The sequence below is a fragment of the Oreochromis niloticus genome, linkage group LG16, assembly GCF_001858045.2.
Source record: "Oreochromis niloticus isolate F11D_XX linkage group LG16, O_niloticus_UMD_NMBU, whole genome shotgun sequence".
NCBI lineage: Eukaryota > Metazoa > Chordata > Actinopteri > Cichliformes > Cichlidae > Oreochromis > Oreochromis niloticus.
The window spans coordinates 6,852,509-6,860,969 of record NC_031987.2 but is presented as its reverse complement, the minus strand read 5'-3'; the positions used below and the strand labels follow the sequence as shown (position 1 = coordinate 6,860,969).

General features: G+C 38.3%; 2 long non-coding RNA genes across 4 annotated transcripts; one reads left to right on the top strand and one right to left on the bottom strand.

Moving 5' to 3' along the window:
* Positions 1-2,140: 2,140 nt before the first annotated feature.
* LOC112844136 (uncharacterized) lies at positions 2,141-2,980 on the top strand. 2 transcript variants are annotated; one of them, XR_003216750.1, is made up of 3 exons: positions 2,141-2,212; positions 2,313-2,413; positions 2,555-2,980. It is a non-coding gene; the product is annotated as an uncharacterized LOC112844136 (long non-coding RNA). The 2 variants fall into 2 exon arrangements; XR_003216749.1 differs by having other exon boundaries at positions 2,572-2,594.
* Positions 2,981-4,945: 1,965 nt separating this feature from the next.
* LOC109197380 (uncharacterized) lies at positions 4,946-8,109 on the bottom strand. Of its 2 annotated transcripts, none has more exons than XR_002058503.2 (3): positions 7,617-8,109; positions 6,713-6,870; positions 4,946-5,683 (listed from the first exon to the last, which is right to left on the bottom strand). It is a non-coding gene; the product is annotated as an uncharacterized LOC109197380 (long non-coding RNA). The 2 variants fall into 2 exon arrangements; XR_002058505.2 differs by having other exon boundaries at positions 4,946-5,680.
* Positions 8,110-8,461: the final 352 nt, after the last annotated feature.

The window sequence follows — 8,461 nt, the reverse complement described above, 5'->3', positions numbered from 1 at the left end:
TTGAGAAAACACTCCCTTTACAGGTGCTGATAAGGCCAAGGGCACAAAACAGCTTAACCGTTGATCCGTTAGGTTCATAGCGAGACGTGAAGTGTGGTATGATCAGTTTGTAACTTCCTCCCTCTTTCTTGGAATGCAAAGAGGAGTGTAGCACCACTTCTGTGGCAGAGCTGACATGACTGTGAACTTAGATGTTTGATGTGTGTTGGCTCTCGCACAGTAATAAATAGCTTGATCACAGCAGATTTATTTACAAAATTCCACAACGCCCCCACCCTCCACTGAACCTGAATGAATATTCAGAAGAAAATGAATGGATAGACTGACATTGTTTAAATACTTCTAGAAATCTGAGCTGTTGGTGTCTTGATTGTGTAATAATATTAGAGCTGGCAATCTTTACTGAATCCTACTCTGAGTCATGCACCTGAGATTAATTCTATGTTTACCTGACAGCCTGGAAAATGTGCTGTGTGAAGAATGTAAATCAAATCAGATTTAACTGCTTACATTTAAGGAGCCTGTCATATTAATTGTAATATGAACCAATGATTTTCTGATTGCTGTTCTAAGAGAGTCTGTGGAAATCCTGTTTGGCTTTTGTCATTTTACTTCTCTTTCTGTTTTCCAGAACAGTTCGCCACAGTCGCTGTCCACATGGGTCAGTGGGACCAAGCAGCACTCTGCTAATGTGTGGCTCTGACCAGCAACATCCAGCAAGACCCAGACAGCGTTTTCTATCTCCCAGCTGGAGTTTTTTGTTTGTCTGTACTGGAGAGTCAGATTTTGTTGAAGCTGGAGGAACAGAGAGGTAAGTCAGTTGAGAGATCCCTCCCCTGGCTTTTATGTGGCAGATTTCTTATCTGAAACAGTAATATTCAGTGACTGCTGCTTATACACAGGTTAATACACGCTACTGATCCCTGATGGGAGATCATCACCTCTGCCAACAAAGAAGCCTGGTGGATGTTTGTTTGCAGTCTGATATGACATCATGCCTGCATCTTCAAGTTTGTCTCTTGATTATTATTCATACACAGTAATGTGAATATGCTTATATCTAGCATAAACCAACCTGGTGCTTCATTTATGAGGCTGTTGAGTCTGAATGTTGGATGTTGTGTATCTCTTGTTCTCTGGGCTTGTTGTCCTCAGTCTTTGCAGGATCAGAAAACAAAACCAGGATGACCATAAATGTTCTTCTCCAATTGGATGATGATAAGACTGTGACACGGCCACCTTTAGTCTTGTGATGAAGCAAAGCTCAGGAAGAAGTGTGATTAAATGGTACCCACATGTTGCTGCTGAGAAGGATGTACAGGGCACCTGCAGCCAAATCCAAGCCCTCAGGTTAGTTGTAGTTGCAGAATGCTTTAGGACTGAGACAGCTGAGGCATCAAATGTTTGATTAAACGATGAAAAGAAGTTTCTTCCCTGTAATTATCATTTTTAAAATCTGTAGCAACTTCAGGTCTGTCAGCGTGCTGAGGTCACAGAAACAAGAAAGCAGCTTGACTTCAGAGTGTTGTTTACAGTTTTCTGTCATCATGATCTCCCCTGAAGTTCACATTAGGCAAGCAGTAAGTCCACAATACTGTAATGATGATTCTGACTTTGGTCACGGTTGCATAATATTTTAATAATAACAATTATTTTTGTAATTCATATTTTTCTGTAATCAAATTTAGTTTGTGAAATTGTATTTGAGAATGCAGAATGTGACAATATATTTTGTTCAGTATTTAATTTCTTTCAGTTGCAATTGTTAAATCAAAAATAAATAAAAATATATTCTAATTTAGCAAACTAATTTATCAAAATATATATACATATATCTGTATTAGTTTTTATACATTAATTTGACACCTGTATTGAAATACCATATTGTATTCATACAGAATCAGTTGGTATCATTGTTTGTCTGATTGCTGAAACTAAGAGCTAGTTTTGATCTAAAGTATCCAAAGTTGAGCTCTGTTTCTTCACCCTTGTGTGTGTGATATGTGATTTCCTACATGCTGACAGAGCAGAGCAGCAGTTTGTGCTCACAGATGGTGACGGTGTGGAGAGACGGTGGTGTTCCTCAGAAAACTAGCAGAGTCACAAAGGACACGAGTCCTTCTCACCACCTTGACTTGTTGATCAGTGGATACACTTGTCTCCCTTTAAAGGAGACACTCTTAGAGAGAGACGATCAGAGTCATCCTTAAATGTAGTGCTTTCAAATACACAAACATTTTTAAAGGACAAAACGAACATCCAACTTTGACTGTAATACAATTAAATCTTGCATGTATGTTTCAAACTCTCAGATGGGCAGGATATCACTATTGGACTGTCTAACCTGCAGGAGCAGCACTGAATGACCACCACACATGATCAGTTCCTGCAACATTCAGCAGCTCTGCTTTTGGTAAGTAGAGTTACCTAACTACAGTAACTTTAAAACATGATATCCATTTCTAACAGCCTGGTTACTTCCTGTCAGTTATTTTAGAAACCATGTGGTCACCTGACCTAACACTGTTTCTTCTTCTTCTCCTTAATGTTGAAGTGTCAGATGTCCAACAGCTGGAGAGGAAACTACACCAGTGTACGGGATGTTTCACCAACACGTGCCAGACGCTGTTCCTTCATGGTGACATCACCAGAGACGGCCCCGCCCACCTCAGGACCTCGCCATTGATCATGATGATTTTAATGATGACAGCGAGCGGAACTAAGACTGTAAAATCAGAATGTTTAGATGCTTTCTAATTATTAATGAATACTGAGAGCCTCTTTCTGTGTTTTGTCTGTTTTGGGTTTTTTTTACCTCATTTGTTACTAACAAAGTTCACCAAACTCACACAGTTTACATTCTGTATGTTTCCATCTTTACCAGCCACAGTCTACCCGCAATTAAGAAAATAATCCTTAGAAATTGTCGTTTTTCTCTTTGTAATTTTGTAATTCAGTGAATATACTGCGCTGCTTCCTTTAATTGCGTCTCACATTGCTTAAGTTTTTCCAGTGTCCAGTTATTTTTACTGTTGTTTGAATTCTCTGTATGTTTGACCCTGTAGACTGTTTGATGGACTGCTTGTCTTCCTGTTGTAACCGACGCCTGTTTTTGACTAAAGATTTGGATTCTGACTTTAACACAGCCTCTGCGTGTCCTCCCTTTGTGTCCTCCTCCTCTGTGAATGTGTTGCATGTGTCACAGATTAACACCTTTCCCACAGTGAGTTGCATCAGCATTCATTCACAGCACATTTCAGAAGGATTCAGAAGGATTCAGATTAATACAGTGATCTTATAGTCAGAATTATCCTGACAGAGTGCCACTGTAAATTATCTTTCATCAGGTCAATTTTAAAGTTCAGTATTTCAAAGCAGGAGTTATGAAGAATCATATTGCATTAGGACTGTAACAATATGTACTAACAAAGTCAAAGTTTTTTAATTATGCTAGAATATTGGAAGACAATCAGCTTTTAGTGTTTTCTGCATATTAATTATACTGACACAGAGACGGTGACCCTAACTGTACAGAAGTATACTAAACAACTGACAATCTAACAAACATTACTGGCCTGAGCCATCATGCACAGTGAGTCTGATCCTGTGCTGTGAGAGTCTGATAAGCATGTTTCTGGTCAGTTTGGAAGAAATAACATCACAATGTCGATCTTTTTTTCAATATTCCTTCTCTTTACAACATAAACTGTGATCAAAGCTACTTATGTTCACAGCATGTAATAATACTGACAGTCCAGGGCATTGTGGTCTGTTGAGCTAGGGTTAGGGTTAGCAATTCAGACATATGTAATCAGTCTCTTGCTGGATATAACAAACACCTAGGAATTCATATTATAATTTGATTTCATGAAATATTCATATTCAGTATCAGTCATTTATATTATAACCACGTATCCACCCAGGCTCATGGTGGGGCAGGGCTCTGTCCTGGGATGCTTGAGTGAAAGGTAATGTACACCCTGACCAGGTATCCAGTCTGTCAGAATTGTTTTCAATATTGGTTCTAAAATATGAGTGAAAACAAAAATCCAACTAGGATTCTTGCATATGATGAATGAAGTCTGTCTTTGACTGTATTGTCCAGCTGATCCATCAAACCCCCAGCAGGTGAACCTTATCATGACATAACACAGTAACAATGTAAAAAATTAAACAGCAACAGTGTAAATTTAAAGTGCATTTTAAACTCCTCTTCAATAAATTATATGGATGTGCAGTGAGTCATTCAGGACTGTAAAACGTGAACTACAGAACCCAGAGTCTTCACCATTAAATCTGTGGTTGCTTCATTTTTCTATCCTATCTCAGATACTTTAAAGGTTTTAGTTAAGTTGCATTCTCATGGTGAGGCAAAGAGCTTTATGTGTGTGCGTGTGTGTCATGAACGGCTGTAAAAGCCCTTTAATTACAGAACAAAGCGGGTTTGAGTTCGAGTTACGGCAGACTGTCGCCACTTCTAAACGGAACGCAGCCTTCCTACGGCGGACAGCTAACACAGGAATCGGACGCGCAACCACCATAGCAACAGCCTAGCATGACTTTAAAAACATATTCTGGCTTCATAACTATCAAAAACGTGAAATGATTTGTAAAGCATGAAAGTGTTACAGCTGCAGAGAGCTATGGCGGTATCTTTGGAAGCTGTTTACATAGCTAATAATATACGATGTAACCATGGAGACAGTCAGTCACGTGAGCTAGCGGTGCATGTTTACTACAGTGAATAAGGTGATTGTGTGCACAGCGTCCACACGCTGCAGAGGGTAAAGACATTACTTCAGTATTGTTTTCTATTTATATATGTTTGCCTTCTGTTGACCATCACCTCAGGTTCACCATTACAGTTTCAGCATACAAATGCACACTGTCTAAATGTGAACACATTCAAAAAAAATCATGTCTCAGAAATAAGCACAGCTGTTCGTGTTTGTCATTATAGTTTTATTTGTAAGAAAATTGTGAACTTCAAATTGTGTATCAAATCAAAGAACATTTGACAAGTCTGAGTCATTCCTTTGCCCTATGAGAGCTGGAATAAATATATATCCTGACAGTTACAGTTGAAACAGTAGAGACAGGTAGAAATGGGATCAGATTAATCTTTGCTTAGTCAGACACGTCCTGTGTTGGCCTTAACCCAAATTTCCCTCGGGGTCAACCTTCAGGATCAATAAAGTTTTATTGAATTGAATTGAATCATATTAAAAAACAAACAATAGCACGATTTTGCATCCATTTCCAAATTGTAGTCAAGCAGCCCACTCTCATAAATAGGTAACAGAAATGTCTCTAATGTAGACGTGTACAGTCTAGTGTAAGCATTAAAAGACCATAAAGGAAACACTAACATTTATGTGAAACTAATTGTAATAAAAAATGAGCAGGTGATTTACAGATTTATAAGAAAGAATCTGAAAACAACACTTTTTTGGTCTAAGTGGTCAAAGTAGACAACAGAACTGATGTTCAAGAACAAACCGTAGCTGCACTGATATTACACATCTCCATTGTTGTGGTGAACAGACATGTTGCTTTTAAAACCACATGCAGTGTGTGACCATGACTGTCCACTGAGACCATGAACGCCACTTCGCTGAAGCATTCTTTTTCTTCTTCTTGCCATCAGAATGGAAGCAGACAGAGCACGAGCTGCTTTGATCTACTGAAAGGAAAAAGCAGAACATATGAGCTGAAACCATTAAGATAGAAACAATCGTTCAATGCAGTGTCTCACGTAGCTTAGCCTGTTACAACTGTTGATACAAGCTCAGTACAGTTAACACAGGGAACTCCAGTGTGGGAACTAGTGGCTTTAGGTTGATAGTCATTTAACTTTCATGCATTCATTCATTTAATTCAGGAGGAAGAAATGTCAGGTTGGTGCAGGCTGGTTACATGCATTTGGTCCCATGCTGTCTTTAACCAAATGACTTGGTTCACTTTATGGCTGGGCTGTATGTGGGGTTAATTGGGCAGGAGTACCTGTCCTCTGTTAGGCTTAGAAGGTTTCTCCATAAACAGAGCTTCTAACTCTTATAGCTTTTAGCACATCTGTAGCTGTGCAGGCTGACAGGTTTTTGGTGGCTCTTTCTACCCCACACTGGTTGTGAGTGTGTAAATACCCCACTAGTTCTTTTGGGTTGCAGTTAACTTGGGAGGAAGGGGTGGGTCTGCCATGACTAGATGAATAAAAATGATCTGGGATACATAAATTTCATAATGCATGCATATATCTCTATCAATTGAACCTGGCCTGAGGGCTGCCATTTTTTACATTCAGTTATTTCTCTTAGAAACGTTGGATCTAAATAATGAATGTGTTACAGTTAAAGTGACACTGGTCAGTGCAAATGGCTCATTGGGACATAGAAACCTTTATATTAGATACCATCACCTGATATCGAGTGTCAAACAATATCAAAGCTGTAAAAGCTGTTTACAGTCAGAATGTATAAAAACTATGATTGTAAATAAATTCAAACAAGTGAGCTTTCTCTTCGTGCTGAATATCAACACTGTGATTTCTCAGACTGTAAGATAGAATTTACTAAATGGTTGATATACATGAAAATATGTCCATAATCACAAATGACCATGAGAGCCAGTAGAATTAATTCAACTGGACACTCAAAAGACGTCCTTAAATGCTCTTTAAGTGGCAGAACAAATGAACAAACAGTTAATCGCTTACTTGAGATGAAATCTGCTCAGCTACTTTGAAAACAGCTTCTAACTGGTTGGTCCTTTAACAGGATGACTGCTCAGGGGTAAGGCCATCATGCAGTCCAGCAACCTTTATGGTCCTGCTTTGATTCACCAGGAACTATTAGGGAAACCTTTCAGCGCCTCCTGTGAAAGACACAGGCATAAACACAAACATTTATTAACATGTTCCACAGTCTTCCAGTTTGATTTTCTCATCCTGTGGACAACAACGTACAGAGATGCAGGTTTATGTTAACTTTTGTAAGGTTTCTTTACTGAACATATCCAGCTGCAGCTCCACTGTGATCCTGAACTGGATAAGCGCTTAAGAAAATGTGTCAATAAATGGACAAACATCAGCTTACTATATTTATCCAAACAGACTGGACCAATAATGCTTCACTGAGTTAGAGACTTTAACAGACTCTTCTATGTAAGAATGTCTCGTGCTGATGGACCTACAAACTTGACAACAAAGGTTTTTCAGACTACATGTAGCTGTCCTCTATGTCAGCTAACACATTTACATTCATGTCACATTTCTGCTTTCTCATTTTTATCATTATTACTTACATTTTGATTGGATACCTTGAGTTTGTAAAAGATCAGATTACATAATTGGGATACAATTCAATACAATTCATGTATCCAATTCAGGGTTGCGGGAGGATGAAGCCTATCCCAGCTGATACAGGACAAAGACAGGCTGCTAGTTATCGCAGGGCTAAGACAATACGTGTAACAGAAAATCCACTTAGATGTTTGATATTTCTAATAATAATCATAATTATGACTATTATTTGAAATATTATTTAAAGGTTTCTCTATAAATACATTTGAATTTTTTTATAACCCCTAGAATATAAACCTGAGCTGTTTCAGATTCTGACCTCTGACCTCAGTGACCAGGCTGTGTCCTCACTGCAGCTCCCTCTTGGAAGTACGTCTGCTTCTTGTCTTCCCCCAGTGATGACCGCCTGCCCTTAATATCACGTACTGTACCTGAGGAACAAAACAGGACAAACACTTGCCTTCATTTAAGAAGTACATTCATACAGAGATAATCTATGGAAACACACTAGTTCACCCTTTGGGAGGAATCAGTTCCTGTGAAACATTTCTGTAAATCAACATCGTGGAGAATGAAATGACTTCTTCAGGTGACTCAGCAGTCCCACACTGACAAATGAAACTTCTGTGGAAGAAGAATCAGGATTTTTTTGATTTCCAATCCAGTTAAACTATTAAGGATGAAGTAGGAGTCCTCATCTTTGCTCTTCTGAAATCTTTGTTAAACAACAACAAACATAAATTAGTAACAAAAATACAGCTGAGTAGAGGCTTTACAAATCACCAGCAGCCATAAATTAATTAATTAATAAATAAATGTAAATTTTAATCGTCAAATGTTTCTGAGCCGTCTTCAACCTGCTTTTAACACATTAAAGTCCCACAGTCAATGCAGCCTGACTCAATCCTCAAGTGTGTTAAGCTTTTTACACATTTTTTCAATGTTTACACATTTTCTTACACATGTTATGTTAAAATTCACACAAAATGTGTTAATAGTGTAACAACACATTTTTTGTGTCATTTTTTAACACATCCTTTCTAAGAGTGTATTTGAAAAAAAAATCAAGATGACAATTTAGTCATCAGTACTGCCTTTAAAGCAGCAGCTGTCTTTCTCTGCATTACACTAAACTGAATTGTTTCGGGATGCTCAATTTGACAT